This window comes from Balaenoptera borealis, assembly GCF_965194805.1.
Source record: "Balaenoptera borealis genome assembly, chromosome: 3".
Lineage (NCBI taxonomy): Eukaryota > Metazoa > Chordata > Mammalia > Artiodactyla > Balaenopteridae > Balaenoptera > Balaenoptera borealis.
Window position 1 is genome coordinate 182,092,681 of NC_138866.1, and position 16,205 is coordinate 182,108,885.

At 49.1% G+C, this 16,205-nt stretch overlaps 1 protein-coding gene and 1 long non-coding RNA gene across 4 annotated transcripts in view; one reads left to right on the forward strand and one right to left on the reverse strand.

The window, feature by feature from the left end:
- The window catches only part of LOC309625657 (uncharacterized protein), a 192,821-nt gene that overhangs the window by 79,093 nt on the left and 97,523 nt on the right, over nucleotides 1-16,205 (forward strand). The window lies entirely within an intron of this gene.
- Nucleotides 738-14,693, reverse strand: LOC309625759. Its single transcript, XR_014242741.1, has 2 exons — nucleotides 4,481-14,693; nucleotides 738-3,814 (listed from the first exon to the last, which is right to left on the reverse strand). It is a non-coding gene; the product is annotated as an uncharacterized lncRNA (long non-coding RNA).

Below are 16,205 nucleotides of genomic sequence, written 5' to 3' on the forward strand. Positions count from 1 at the left end.
CAGGCACAAGGGAACCTTGGGCTGGGGAATGGGCATTGCCGGGGGAGGACGATTTGATGCGGGATGCCCGAGGAGTGAGTACATCGAGAAAGGGGCCCAGGAGGAGCAGTGAGCACACTTCCTCTCCAGGACGCGGAGGGGCCAGCCTGGCTCGGGGTAGGGGCTTGTGCCACGTCGAGCTGCTGCCTGAGCTTCTCCCAGCCGCGGTTGCAGGGGCTTTGGCTGGGAGCTTCGGCTGTTGAAACTGGCAGCGGTAGGGGCAGGAGATCAGGCAAATCGTCACAGAGGAAAGAACACCAGTCACAGGAGCAATGGGCTCCCCAGTCCCCCACCCCCCAGCACCGTAAACAGTCCCCTGGGCACCGTCTGAGAAAGAGTGAAGCCCCGATGAGGCCCCCAGCACACGGACCCAGGTGAGGTCCCCAGAGCCTGGAAGTGAGAAGGCGCTCAAAGAATGATGGAGAAATGTCAAAATGACCCAGGGGCCAACCTGCAGTGGCTCCCACTGGCCAAATCTGGGATATTTTGAGCATCAAAATATATGATGATATTAACAGATTGTAACTCAGTGAGTAAAACAAGAAGGTGTGAGTCCACTCACATGAGTAAATAATCAAGGCACAGGGGAAAGCCCTCCTTACAAGAAAGTGCTGACTCATAAATGCAGAATGACTGATGGGTTTAGGAAAATCACCATTTGCCAAGGATCCTAGTAATGATTGATTCAAGCAAGGATCATCTATGAAAGCTTGATGAGGCAGAGGATACTTACAGCATCTAAATGTATCTCCCCCCAGATTCCTTATTAATTACAAAAGGGAAAAGTAACATCTTCCCAGGGGAAAACCTGATGGACTGCACTTTAACCAAGGCACCGGAGTTAACACACTCTGCCTCCAACCCAGCAGAAAATCCTTCAAACCGTATCCCGGCAAACCACCGTCATCCCCCGCTGAGGGATCGCCAATCCCCTCATCACTCGTGTCCCTGCCCCCCGCCCCGCCCCGTGCACCGAGAGGCCACTGTCAGCACGGCAGCCCGAGGGGTCCTGTGAAAATGGGAGTCAGATGGCGTCACTCGTCTGAACAAACCTGCTCGCCCTCATCTCACTCGCAGCCGAAGCCCAGGTCCCCACAGTGGATGAGGGTCGGGCGCTGTGTCTCCAGCCTCCCACTGCCGCTGCCTTGGGGGCGTCAGGTGCGTCCGCATCTCCGGGTTGCGGTCCTGGGGCTACTGCTCCGGCGATGGTCTTCCCCCGGGTACCTGTCAAGCCTGCTCCCTCGCTCCTCCACGGCGTGGCTCGGCCCAAACCTCTGTCGACACCGCTTTCCGTGGACACGGTTTAAAATGGCAGCTTCCCCGCTGCCCACCCTGGGCGGTCTCCCCTGCTGTGCATCTGCTAACACTTCCTGACGCACCGTGTGATTAGTTGTGTACTTTTGCCAACTGTTTCCTACACTAGCATTTGAGCTGGGAGGAATATCTCCCCGGAACCCAGGACACAGTGGACACTTAACCCACACTTGCTGAAACGTTGAGTGGTGGCGTACCTACCGTGCGTCACCAGTACTGTGCTTGGTGTAGCATGGGGTACACAAGAAGAACGCCTGAACGAAACTAAACAAAACCCATTTGCCGCGGTCTCCAGCTCTCCAGAACCTGGCAGTTCCGTTGGAGAAGTGAAGCAGGTACAGACTAGCGTCAGCAAGGCATTGGGTGTTAAGTGCTTGGTCCCTGTGCCCGTGTAAGCCGGGCTCCAGGAAGGGAGCGTCCCAGGGCCGGCGTTCTAGACTGGGTAAGCTGGCTGCTTTGGGGGAGAGGCAGGGAGAGTGACACCCCAGACCCAAGGAGAGATGCTGAGGTGCTTCTTCCGGAGCCCGTGGTGAGGGAGGCCACAGGGAACACAGGCGCCGGGTGGCAGAGTGTGGGTCAGGCCAGGCTGCGGAGGGATTGCGGCTCCCAGGGCCCTTCACGCTCCCCCCAGCTCGGCCCAGCCTGCTGTCCTGGGCCGGGGTCCTCCTTAGTGTGCGTCTCCTGGGAGCACACCTGCGACCGAAGTGAGGCCGGTGCCGCGTTCCTAGGAGCCATCCCAGGAGAGGTGAGCCAGGCGGGAGGAGGAAGCTGGTGCTGGTGCCACCCGAGCAGGGTACCACAGGCCACTACTGCGGCCGGGGGCCCAGCCTGCAGGAGACGAGGCTCCGAGGGTTCTCTGCTGGGACGTGGGAGCATCGTCTCCCCCAGCACCCCCGGCCCGAGAGGCGGCCGCGGCTCAGAGAGCTGCAGGTGACGGGGGGCCCAGAGGAGCAGCAGGGACCTAGAGGCCGGACGCGGCACCGGAGCGTTGGCGCTCGTGCAGCCCACGCGTTGCACAGTAAGGAGGTGCGTACGCTGTAGGTCCCATAGAGGGAGTGAGAATTCTCCATGCATCACCGCGGTGCCTTGCCCAGTTTAGAACTCCTGTGAAACCTGGTCCCTGGTACTTTATAAAGACACAGAAAGAGCTGGCCCATCCAGTAAGGCAGACAGAGGGGACTCGACATCCTTCCAGCTAAAGACTCTGTAAATCAGGACCAGCATCATGGAGCCTTGAACAAGCATTCTCTCCCGTGGTGACTGAGCGTGGAGCGAAGAAAGGAAGCACCAGTCACCCCCCAGTTCATTCACAAGGGCAGTGGCACTTGTAATTAGTATTCCAATTCAATTCCATAATTTCCAGATACAAAGGTAAAGGAAAACCCACATGTCTCCTGGCTGACTGTCCATTTTCGAGGAGATGCAAGCAAGATCACAAGGCCCCGGGCAGCTCAGTGCCTGAAGGGAAGCAGCCGCGGCCCCTGGCTTCCTGTGGGAATCTCAGCACAGAGGCGAGGAAAGGGGTCTGCATGCGGCTCTCAGTGTCCTGGCCGGCAGACCCTGGGGGCAGAAGCTCGGACTTCATGAGAGCGGGGACCGTGTCTCCAAAGGAAGACAGGCCAGCACTCAGCCCTGCGTGCTGAGTGGGAAACGCCCTTGAACTCTGGAGGTCCGTCAAAACCGTTTCCATCCGGAGCAGCCCCCCTTCCACCTGCTGGTAACTGGAGAACGCGGAGGCACTTCTTGTTCTGGTGGATTTTTCTTGATTCCTGGACCTGCCAGGAATGCGGCTTTGGGGGCGGCCAGCCAGGCCCGAGGTGTGTGAGGCTGAGGCATTTCAACAGCTGCTCCGGGGCGGGGGCACCGGCATGTTTCAGTTGTCTCGGGACAGTTGCCATAGAGTTTAGTTCCCCCTCTAACCTTTAAAGGGACCCTTTATAATCCTGGCTGGGAATCCTGTGAATGAGTCAGTAATTGGGACCATTTACTTAATCGAGGAGGAGGGCAGAGCCGCAGTTTTGTCCTTCTCTTCAGGGATGCTCTGGGAAGCTCTGCCCAGGGATCTCCCGCCTGCCTTTGGAGCTCTGTGTCCAGGGGGCCCGGAAGGAAACACTCTACTCCTTCCCCGCAGCTCTGGGCACAAAGTGGGTTCCCCGAGGGGGCTGGCCCAGAGATGCCCGCCGGTGTGCATCAGACGTGGGCCGTGGCTCGGGGCCTCAGGAGGCGCCTCCCCTCCAGGCAGCCGCCGACGCCCCGGGGCCTGGGCTGGACTCTCCCCGCCTCTGCTGGCCTCTGTGGCCTTGGTATTGTCCATCTCCGAACCTCTCCTGCCTTGCTTTCGCCTTCACACTCGTATTCAGACAGGCATCCTCTCACTGGTCCTCACGGAAGCCCTGGGGCTGGTTCCATCGGGGAAGGCAGTGAGGCACAGAGAGGTTGCAAGTCGGCGAGGGACACGCAGCTGGCGAGTGGAAGAGATGAGATTCAGAGTCGGGGCTTTTGTCTCCAATCCCAGGGCTCTTCCCGTTTTACTCCAGGGCCCCCGCCAAAGTCTCCCAGAGAAACAGCCGCTTAAAACTGCTGTCACGTATTAACAGGAAAGGGATGGGTGTTCCCCTCACGCGTCCCTGTACGGGTCGTGGTACCCGAGGACGATTCCCACGCGGCGGGGGCGGGGGGTGGTTCCCAGGTGGAAAGATGACAAAGGCAATGGTAAGGGCAGCATCACTGACCAAGCTCCCCGTCACAAAGCTCAGCGAGGTGTAAGCACCTTCTTCAGATTAGCCCTTTGAACAACCCTGTGGTTTCAGTAATATAATCATCCCCGTTTACAGTGAAGAAGCCGAGGCGTGCTTAAATACCGTGGCCCTGGGTCCCAAAGTGGTACCAAGGATGCAAGCCTCCAGGTCCTGCTACCCCTGAGCTAACACTCGGGAGGTACAGGGAGGTGCTGGGCCCGGTCCTCGTACGTTCACACACTCACTCAGCTCCAGCCGCTCAGTGCGCTCCGCACCGTTTCTCCCCATTTTACAGGCAGGCAGCCTGAGGCACAGAGTCTAAGTAACTCGCCCAAGCGTGCAAGCCGCCAGGGCGAGCTGGGACCCGGCGTCATGGTCTAACCACTCACACTTGTTGCTCCGCTGTAGATGTGGCAGGCCACACCTCGAGGTCAAGGGTGAAGGCGGATCTGGTTCTCTCGATGCCCTGTTCAGAAACCAGGTCCTGTTTGGATTGTTGATGGTGGTGATTTAAAGCAGAGGGTTCGCCGTGGCAGGAACGTGAGAGAGCCTTTGCTTGTCCAGCCTCCGGAGCCGCTGAGAAGCTCTCTGCTTCTGGAACTGGGCTGGAGGGCGGTGTAGACAAGAGCTCTGCTCACAGCCCCGCGGGCAGGGGGCTCCATGGGGGCGTCTGTTACCACCTTTAAAGAAAAGGTGAAAATGAGAGAGGAAATTTACCTGCCTCCATTTTTCTAGGGGCGCATATTTCTGTGTGCTAGTTAACAAACAGAATGGCACTTGGTCAGTGCAGTCGTTATGCGCTGACTGTTGGGTGAGTGCCGTTCTCAGATGGCGCTTTGGACCTGAGCTGCTCCCTCCCACGGTGGGAAAGGCAGGGCTGCTCTACCCTGGTACAAAGCTCCTCCTGAAAAAAGGCAGTGGTTTTCACAGAAATCACAGAAAACATTCACCAACAGCATCAATAATTAACTTCTGTTCCTTGCTGTCATCCCCCAGGAAGGGCGCTTTTAAGGGAAGATCGTCAAAAGACAACAAAGAGAGCTAGATGGTGGTGACATTACAGGAGTCCGGGACCTCCCTGGAGGAGGTGCCCCTTGAGGCCGAAAAGACGTTAGTCAGGTAGACCAGCTCCAGGATCACACCATCAGTATTTGGTAAGAGCTAAAGCTGAGGCGTGTGAAGCGAGGAAAAGCTCACCTCGCTCACCTCGCCCACCCGCTGCTGAAACAGCACAGAGGGCCTCGGCCAAGCTGGATACGCCCAGACAGGGGCTCGGCTTTCCTTAAATCCGCCCATCCATTCCTGCCCTCCTTCAGGAGGCTTATTCAGCTACACATGAGGCACTTTTTAAGCGCCGGAGGTGTAGCGAGGGGCAAAACAAAGTCCCTGCCCTGATGGCATTTATATTTTAGTGGGTGAGAAAAAAAAGATACATATATATAATACACTTACCTACATATATACTATATAACATACAATATGATTAGTATATGTGACATTAATGTGTCATAGTATACATTATTCTATATAATTTAATATTGAATATGTTTATTAAATATGAAATAAGTATCGAATCTAAATTTAATGCAAATATTAAATTATATCTATGTTTCATATATATGAAATCTCAGATAGTGATAAATGCTGGTCAGTGTTAAGTGGCAAGTGTAATAGCCCCGCTGTAAATGCCTCCTGTATTTTACCGCGGAATAAAGCAGCTGGGGGCACGCAGCGGTGTTACTGTTTCAGGATGGACGGTGTCCAGGAAGTCACTGGGATAAGGTGACATTTGAGCAGAGACCTGAAGCAAGGAGGGGAGGGCCGTGCTGATCTGGGGGAAGGATTCTCCAGGCAGAGGCTCCGGGGGCAGAATCCCTGAGGCGGGAACAGGCGACGTGTGTGTCTGAGGGGCCAGGAGGAGGCCCCGAGGCTGGGGCAGAGGGAGCGGGAGACAGGTGTCAGCAGGTGAGGGCAGGGAGGTGACGGGGCCACCGCAGGCACGTCGTGGACCAGTGTCAGGATCCTGGCTTTTACCCTGAATGAGCTGAGATGCTTTGGAGGGTTATTACCCGAGGCGAGACAGGACCCGATCTACTGAAGACAGAACAACACAGGAGTGCTCGGACTGCAGAGTAGAAAATAGACCCAGGGCAGCAAGGGGAGCTGGGAGGCCATTTAGGAATGTTTGGCGATCATTCAGACCAGAGATGATACCAGATGCTGCCAATGGGCCAAGTACGATGTGACCGAGAACTGACCCCTGGGTTTAGCTGTGGGGAAGCCCTGGTGACGTGGTCAAGGGCAGTTTCAGGGGTGAGGTGAGGATGCAAGGCTGACTGGAGTAGTCCAGGAGAAGATGGAGAAGAGGAGGAAGTGACAGCAGTGGGGACACAGGGACAAAAGAGTTTGCTTTTAGAATGGGGAACAGCAGGGTGTTCGGATGCTATTCCGGAGAGGATCCAGTAGAGAACGGAAAGGTGACTTCACGGGCACAAAAGGAGACAGATGCTGGAGAGGTGTAAGGGGACGGGTCCTCTGTCCCACTGGAGGGGCAGAGCTTAGACGCCGTCAGAGATGGTTCGCAGTTATGGAAGAGAAGGCAGTGTAGACAGGCGGGGGCAGACGAGATGGCGGGGTGTGAGGAAGCACTCCTCTGACCGTCTTCTCTCTCAGTGGGATAGGAAGTAAGGTCACGTTCACACAAAATCAGTAGAGGGTGAATTTGGTGATTCGGAGAAAGAGGAATTTGGAGATTTCCAGAGAGAAGAGAAATGGTGAAATAGTCTCCTAGGAGAGCGAGAGGGTGAAGGGACCACAGAATCCTCGTAGGGACACAAAGGTCCTTCTCGAGTTTGAAGTGAAACCAGTCAGGTTGGTTGTGCGTTTTTTTCCAACTACATTCAGCCCGCAGGTTCAAGTACAAAATCGGTGGAGGGCTGGATTCAACTAGAGTTAGGATTTTGCTCAGGGGAGCAGGACACAGGGAGTGAGGTCACGGGCTATAGGGTCAGTGGATTGTAGGTCTTAGTGGGGTCAAAACATTGCTGGAACTGGGTAGTAGAGAGAGTAAACTGTGAAGATAGGAGAGTGGGTTGCTCGGAGGCAGCATGACCTCATTTGCTAATGGAAGGAAGGTGTATTGGCTTCCTCTTGCTGCTGTAACAGGTTATCAAAATTTATTGGCTTAAAATAATACAGATGTATTATTTTATCATTATGAGAGGTCAGCATTCTGAAATGGGTCTCACTGGGCTGAAATCATGGTGTGGGCCCGACTGTGTTCCTTTCTGGAGGCTCCAGGGAAGAAGCCACTTCCCGGCTCTTTCCAGCCCACAGAGGTCACCCACATTCCTTGGCTCATGGTTGTCTTCCTCCGTCTTCAAAGCCATGTTCTCACATAGCATCGTTCCGCTGTTTTCTTCTCTTCCCTCTTCCACGTTTGAGAACGCTTGTGGTTACATTAGGTCCACCTGGGTACTGCAGTATACTCTCTCTGTTTAAGGTCAGCTGATCAACAACCTTAATTCTGTCTGCAACCTTTATTCCCCTTTGCCATGTAATGCAACATATTCACAGATTCTAGGGATTAGAGTGTAGACCTCTTTGGGTGGCAGGATCATTACCTACACAGAAGGAGTGTAGTTACTGGTAAAGACAAGGTCTAGGTATGACCGCGGGAGTGAGTGGCTTAAGTGGGGTGGAGGACAAATCATTGGAGGAGAGAAGGTTTGGGGGATGAGAGGCTAGGGTATTGCAAGGGGTATCTGAGAGAGTACTGAAATCACCAAGCATTAGAGCGGGAATAGTATTGGAGAGAATGAGAGTCAATCAGGAAATAAAAATCACCAATGAATGGAGGGTAATGACCAGGGGATGAAGCAATTTTCATTGACAAGCTGTTGGGTGAGAGGAGGTATTGATAAAACGGATGCAGCTGAAGTTGGTGTCAAGGGAGAAGACATTTTCCAAGCTCTGCTTCTCTAGAAGATTCTTAAAAGGTAATCAAATGACAGAGAATTTCATCAGTGCAGAATTCCTTTATTCCATGTCTCAAGGTGAGCTCTCATACTTGTACGGTATTGTTTTATATTTTTCCAAACATTTAAACATCTATTATCTCCATATATGCTCAACTGTGAGATGGAAACAGACAAGCCATGTTGTCCCTCTTTCTCAGTATGGAAAATAAGGGATCCACTGGTAGCAAATAAGTGGAAACGTTAGATCGACCGTGTGCCCATTCAGTTACTGAGCTGAGTTATTGAAGATACTGTGGAAAATACAACAAAAAATAGCATCTAGTTTCTGTTCTCCAGGAGATGAAACTGTTGGGTCAAAAATCCCCTGGAGAATCTGATGAAAGATACGAAATTTTGCCCCTAAAAAGGCACATAAACACAAAATTTTACTTATAAGTTCATGACATCCCCAGTTTCCCAGAAGTCTCAAGGGGTCCGTGTATCCCAGGATAGAAACCTCTTGTCTAAATGCTGGGGTAAAACCATACGCAGTAGAAATGGACTTAACAACATTAGGTCACAAAGGAAGGTATGATTAGGCACCAATGAGTGGTACAGAAAATAGGAGTTCTGAGTTCTGAAGAATAAAGCATCACTGAACTGGGGGATAATTACAGAAAGACTGCATAGGATCTCAAAGAATTGAGATGGTTGCATGAAAAGAGGAGAGACAGAATTTCAGGCAGGAAGAGGGAGAGGAGAGAAATTGGAAATTAGCTTGGAATGTTTGGGAGACAGTCAACAGACCAGTCTGACCATCTGTGAAATGTGGGCAAAATGACTTCTAAGGAATATTTGTGAAAGAGAAAACTCTTGGTGAAAGTATCCTTCACCCCCCCAAAACATTATTAATACGGTAGATGGATTTGATTCAGGATGAACAGTGCATAAAATTATTATTGTAATGGATTCCATAGGGATTTCTAAATGTGTGGTAAACGCTTTTAAAAGGTCTCTCTATCTTTAAAAGAAAATGTTGAAGCAGAAAAAAGTAACTTTCTCCTATTCCAAGTGAGAAGGTTCTCATAAGATCGTATAAGAGCTCCTTGAATATTACATTTTTTCCTGTGACTTTTATGTACCTTTTAAGTGTTCTTAACTTCTTCTGAAAAAGTGATTTATGAAGGCCAAACAAAAGCCCTTGTGTATAACTGGGAAAAATTAGGCTTCCATTGCTCCAAGAGTTGGTGTAAGGTCCCAAGCTCATCTTCTGCTTCTCTTTCCTCCAACTTTCTTTTACTTTCTGCAGGATATGAGCCGCCATGTGGCAGGGAGGAAGTAAAGTGGTTAGTACACTGTGGCTACTTTAATAGCATTTAAAGAGGAGTCAAGTCTTTGAAGAACACAATATCAAATGAAAAACAGAGGGATGATGATTAATCATTCTATCTAGAGCTCTGAGTTGCCACACTGGAATCCGGATCTGAGGTATCACAGGGAAAAATCCTGTGCAGGACTCATCAAGGGACTGAATTACACCAAAATGCGATCCAGGTTAGCAATGTGGAGACCATGGAGAAATCCCCTAAAAGCAGGTTTTTCTGAGCTAAATTCCCCCTGGCAGCATAACCATCGAGAGTAATTATGAGCATTGCAGAATCATAGCATGTTAGGACTGGAAGGGCTCTCAGTGTCCTCGGGTCTGACTCCATAATTATTTATTTATTTATTTTTGGCTGTGTTGGGTCTTCGTTTCTGTGCGAGGGCTTTCTCTAGTTGCGGCGAGCGGGGGCCACTCTTCATCGCGGTGCGCGGGCCTCTCACTATCGCGGCCTCTCTTGTTGCGGAGCACAGGCTCCAGACGCGCAGGCTCAGCAGTTGTAGCACACGGGCCTAGTTGCTCGGCGGCATGTGGGATCTTCCCGGACCAGGGCTCGAACCCGTGTCCCCTGCATTGGCAGGCGGATTCTCAACCACTGCGCCACCAGGGAAGTCCTGCCTCCATAATTGATGCTTGAGGTTCCTCTCCAGCACGGCAGCTCCTCTCTGAATAGACGTATCTGGAGACGGGCAAAGTCAGTGGTGTGCTGGTAAATGCTTAACAACTGGACCCCCAAAGAGAAAAGAAAGACTCTTGACTGGTAGTATTTGCCAATTTCCATGGCGTAAGTACTCCCTCCATGGCCTATTCGAGCTTCCAACAAGACATCTCCTTATGTCGTATTTCCACCGTGTTACATCCGATACAAGTAAATAACCTTAGGAGCATAGGTAATAGTAAAACACAGTAAAATATTAGAAAGTGATGAATTTGGAATATTTTTTACCTTTTTGTAGAAGTATAATTTCATATAATGATGTTGTAGGATTCAACTTATAATAATGGCTGTATGTAATAATTTGGCCAGACTGGTTCCATCACACCGCTGACAACAGCCCTAGAAAAGGACTGAGTTCACCCTCCCTAGGAAGGCCATCAGCTGGTTCTGATCAGTGGAGACACCACCCAAGCGCTCTCTTCTTGGCCTGTTCTTTCTGCCCCCCTCCCACTTCTCTGTACTTTCTTCCAACAACAAACACCATCCACAAAAATAAACTCCAGCTGGATTAGTGACCTAAATACAAAAGTAAAATCTTAAAGAACTAGGAGATACATAGATGGATATTTTTATAAACTTGGGGCAGGAGAGACTTAAGCATGATATAGAATCCAGAAACTATGGAAAAAAGAAAAAAGAAGAATGAGCAGACTTGATTTAATAACTTAAGACCTTTGTATAAGAAAATGTTTCATTAGAAAGAAGTTCAAGGGAATTCATAGAATGGGAGAAAATATAAGTGCTGTATCTAGCAGCTCAGTAGCCATACTCAATAAAAAAGCTCTTAGAAACTAATTAGAAAAGGTATATTCACCCCTGTGTAAATCACATCGTTATTTACAATAGCCAAGATATGGAAACAACCTAAGTGCTCATCAGTGGATGAATGGATAAAGAAGATGTGGTGTATATATACAACGGAATACCACTCCGCCATAAAAAAGATAAAATCTTGGCATTTGTTAAAAACCTGGATGGACCTTGATGCTATTATGCTAAGTGAAATAAGTCAGACAAAGTAAGATAAACACCATATGATTTCACTCATAGGTGGAATGTGGAAGACAAACAAAATAAGTGAACAAATCAAACCAAACAAAAACAAACAGGTCGATACAGAGAACAGAGTAGTGGTTACCAGAGAGGAAGGGGTCGGGGGGTGGGATGGCAAAATGGATAAAGGGGGTCAACCGTATAGTCACGGCTGGAAACTAAAATTTTGGTGGTGAGCTCGCTGTAGGGTACACAGAAGTAGAAATATAATGTTGTACACGTGAAACTTACATAACATTAGAAACCAGTGTTACCTCAAAAAAGTTATTTAATTAAAAGCTCTTAGAAATCAAAAAGAAGACAAAAAATCCAATTGAAAAATGGGTCAAGGATATGAACAAGTAGAAACCACAGCAAAATGATATGATACCTTTTCACCTAACAGATTAGTAAACGTTAAAATGTTTGATAACCCCAGTGTCGGGGAAGCCATGGGAAACAGGCATTCACACACTGTTGATAAGAGTGTAAATCAAAGCAATCAACTTGAAGAGGGAAAAACAGTAATATCTAAAATAGAAAAATAAGTTAAAACGCATATACCCCTTGACCCAGCAGTTCTGTTATGAATTTATTTAAAATTTTTAAACTGAGGGACTTCCCTGGTGGCGCAGTGGATAAGAATCCACCTGCCAATGCAGGGGACATGGGTTTGATCCCTGGTCCGGGAAGATCTCACATGTGGTGGAGCAACTAAGCCCCTGCACCACAACTACTGAGCCTGCGCTCTAGAGCCCGCGAGCCACAACTACTGAAGCCCACGTGCCTAGAGCCCGTGCTCCGCAACAAGAGAAGCCACTGCAATGAGAAGCCCACACCCCACAGCAAAGAGTAGCCCCCGCTCGCCCCAACTAGAGAAAGTCCGCGCGCAGCAACAAAGACCCAATGCAGCCAAAAATGAATAAATAAATAAAATTTTTTTAAAATGAGCTAAGGTCTGTGTAAAAAAACGTTTGTCACAGCATGGTTGTACCTGTGTAATATTAGATACAATAAATGTTCTCTTATAGGAGACTGGTTGGAAACCTATGGGGTAGACACAAAATATAAGGCAGTTAAACTGTTACTTAAAGACCTTGTATGTGCAAATAAAAATGGTCTCCAAGACTATATCATTACGTGGAAAAAAGGTTCCAGGCACAGTGTTTAGAATTACTCCACTTATGTAAATTTAAAAGGATATGTGTATATATTTGTGTAGTCATGTCTTTTTCTGGAAAGAAATAAAGGACACTGTGAGTAGGCATTACTGTTGGGTAGAGAGACTAGAGGTTAGGAGGTGAAAGATGTTTACCTTTCATTTTCTATCTTTTTATACTTAAAAAATACCAGGTTCGTGCATCACCTTTATTTAGAGGAGAAACTCTTTTTTTTTCCCCAGAAGTAAATCAGGGTGTCTTAGTTTTGGCTCTCCAGAAGCAGACACCAGGACAGAGATTTGAGTGTGAGGGTTCATTTTGGGGGTGAACTTGCGAAACATGAGTAGGGAATGGAGGAGGAGAGCTAGTAGGAAAGGGAAGGCTGTCAATCAAGAGTGTCTGTCAATCAGGTTACCACTGAGAGCAAAAGAACGCTGAGATCCAGTGAAAGACTCAATACACAGTTAACCCTCCAACGGGTGCATGTCCATTAGCTCCTGTGGGTCACTGATGGAAGTCTGCTCTGGGGCGTTCATTCCATGGCTCACACACAGACAGAGCAAGCTCTGGTGGCCCTGGGAAGCCTCAGGCAAAGAGTCAGGACAGCCTGCCTGGTGATGGTGGGTGGAGGGATGTAGGTGAGGCACTGGCCACATCTGCTACAGAGACCACAGCCGTCGTACCAGATTCTAATAAATCAATGATATGTGCATATTTGCTGACTTAGGAATCAAGTCTAGGAATCTCCCTCCTGATACATACTAACCTACCTGGGCCCTGATCAACAATATATGTAGGAAGACAGGTTTTATTACAGAATTGTTTTCAATTTTTTAAATGGAAATATAGTTGATTTACAGTGTTGTATTAATTTCTGCTGTACAGCAAAGTGATTCAGTTATATATATATATACACACACACATTCTTTTTCATCCTCTTTTCCATGACGGTGTATCACAGGATATTGACTATAGTTCCCTGTGCTCTACAGTAGGACCTTGTTGTTTATCCATCCTATGTGTACTAGTTTGCATCCGCTCATCCTGAACTCCCACTCCATCCCTCCCCCAGCCCACCTTGGAGACCACAAGTCTGTTTCTATGACCGTGAGTCTGTTTCTGTTTCATAGATAAGTCCATTTGTGTCATATTTTAGATTCCACATGTAAGTGATATCATATGGTATTCATCTTTCTCTTTCTGACTTACTTTGCTTAGTGATAATAATCTCTAGGTCCATCCATGTTGCTACAAATGGCATTATTTCATTCTTTTTCATGGCTGAGTAGTATTCCATCATATATGTGTACCGCATCTTCTTTATCCATTCATCTGTCAATGGACATTTAGGTTGTTTCCATGTCTTGGCTGTCGTGAATAGTGCTGCTGTGAACACAGGAGTGCATGTATTTTTCTGAATTAGAGTTTTGTCTGGATATATGCCCCAGAGTGGGATTGCCGGGTTGTATGGTAGTTCTATTTTTAGTTTTCTGAGGCACCTCCATACTGTTCTCCATAGTGGCTGCACCAACTTACATTCCCACCAACAGTGCAGGAGGGTTCCCTTTTCTCCACACCCTCTCCAGCACTTGTTATTTGTAGACAGAATTGTTTTTAATACAGTGGAACCAAAACAAAAAATCCATCGCGAATGTGAACCAGTAGGTGATGAATCGAACACATCGTGGTGTATACTATGTAAGAAGCCAAGAGAAAGAGTAAGGTGTATCTTGTTAACTTTCATGACAAAAATCTCTGAGACACGTTACACTGTATAACGATGTCCATAGCAGGGTGTCATTTTTTGTAAAGGAAAAAACAAAACAAGCGGGTGAAAACACACACAAACTCCCAGTCCAATATATGTGCACTTATGTGTACACAGAAAAAGATCAGGAAAGATAAACAAGTTGCAGGAGTAAATGCAATTTAAAGTATATGTTGTTGTATGTTTGAATGTCTTATTATATGCTTTAATTTACTGTAAAACCCACATTGTATTGAAAGGGAGGCTAGAAATCATATATAGTTCATAGATTACTGCAGAGACTAGCTGAGGTGATACATGTAAAATGTCTAGCACAGAGAACCACATGCAGTCAATCTTCAATAAATGATTGGTATCAAAGGAGACGGCTCTTCCAGCCTGAAGAGCCCTTGGGTGTAAAGTGAGTCAGACGTTCTTCATGTCCTCCCACACCTGTTGACTGGTCCATCACTTGCGAGCCTCCCACCAGCCAGGCGTGGGGGATTATTTAGGGAAGAGGACCAAGTCCCACCCTCGTGAACTCATGTTCCGCCAGGCAGGCAACAATCAAATAAATGTGCAACGGGCCACAAGGTATCAGTGCTCTGGAGGAAGATGAAGCAGGAGGAGGGGGAGGGGAGAGTCGTGGGCAGGGTTGCTGTTGTTTACAGATGGTCTCTTATAAAGTGGTATTTGAAACTTTGAGGAAGAGGACAATATTTGAGGTATCAGCTCTCTGAAAATAGGGAAGAGTGAGTGCAAAGGCCCTGAGGCAGGTGTGCTTGGCCAGTTTGAGGAAGAGCCAGGAGGCTGACGCGGCTGGAGCAGAGGGGACAGGGGAGGGGGGGCCGGTCCCACAGGCAGCAGGCTCTGGAGCGTGTGGGTGTGGGCAGGCTCACGGCAAGGCAGTGGGTTCGCCGAGTGAGATGTGAGATGATTGCAGGGGGCGGGGCTGGTTAAGCGGCCTGGATGTCTTCTGTGGTTGCTGTTCAGACAGTGGACGGGGAGAGGGCCAGGTGTGCAAGGGAGATGGGAGGAGGTCCTCCTTTACAGGTGGGAGAAGGAAGACCCTGGGTATGACCATGGCAGTGAGTGTGGGGAAGGAGTGGAGGGGGTCACGTGAAAAAGAGTTGAAAGGTGAAAGCAGCAGAACCTGGTAATTCATTAGATGTGAATTATGAAGGAGAACTTAAAAAAAAAAAAAAAGCCAAGAGTGAGGCTGAGGTGACACTGAGACTGCTGAAAGTAACAGCTGTGAGTAAGTCTTGAGGGAAAGGGCTCCCAGGAGCCCTTGCGCAATCAGAGTCTCCAGCCTCTTGCCCAACCAGATCCCCTTCTACCTAACACACACTTGAATTCTCCAGCTGCACCAAGTTACTGAGTTATCCAAAACGCCTTTGCCCTACTTGGCTGCCTAGGAACTCCTCTTCATCCTTCAAAACCCAGCTCAGGCATCACCACCTCTGGGTGGCTTAACGCTACAGCGCAAATGAATCGTTTGCTCTTCTGCGTCACTCCAGGCCTCGTGCACAGTCTAGTGCACAGCCTCCCAACCAATGTGAACTAGCACATCGGGTATGCACATAGATCACAGGCGTGCCCTTGGGCCTACAGTAGCTGGAGCTCCTGGCCAGTCACCTCCAGCTGCCAACAGCACATCCATTGACCCTAGAGGACCACACAAGTGTTTCCATTTTCTGTACATACGACGCTCTGGGGGGAAGATGGATGCGCTAAGGGTGCTAAATTGGAACCTTTAGTCTCCGTTTCAACTGAGGCCACAAGCAATAGATAAAATATTCCAAAATGAGCTGCACGATTTGCAAGGAATGCTTATGAAGACCAGTTTTCTACTTTCAGCCCACCACCCACCTCCAGACTATACAGGGTGACACAGAGGCCGAGGAAAGAACTGCAGTTCACAGGCAAGAATTTCTGGGGAGAAAGCTAAGCGGTGGGTCCCACCCAGAAGAATGGGGTGACTCCCTCAAAACAGTACACAGGGGCTTTGAGGAAGTACTTGGAGGCTTAACCTATGTCCCTGAAGCTGGCGGGACACCGTGGGCTGGAGTCTGGCTGGGTCTGGAGGGAGAGCCTGCTGGGTCAGCCACCCTGAC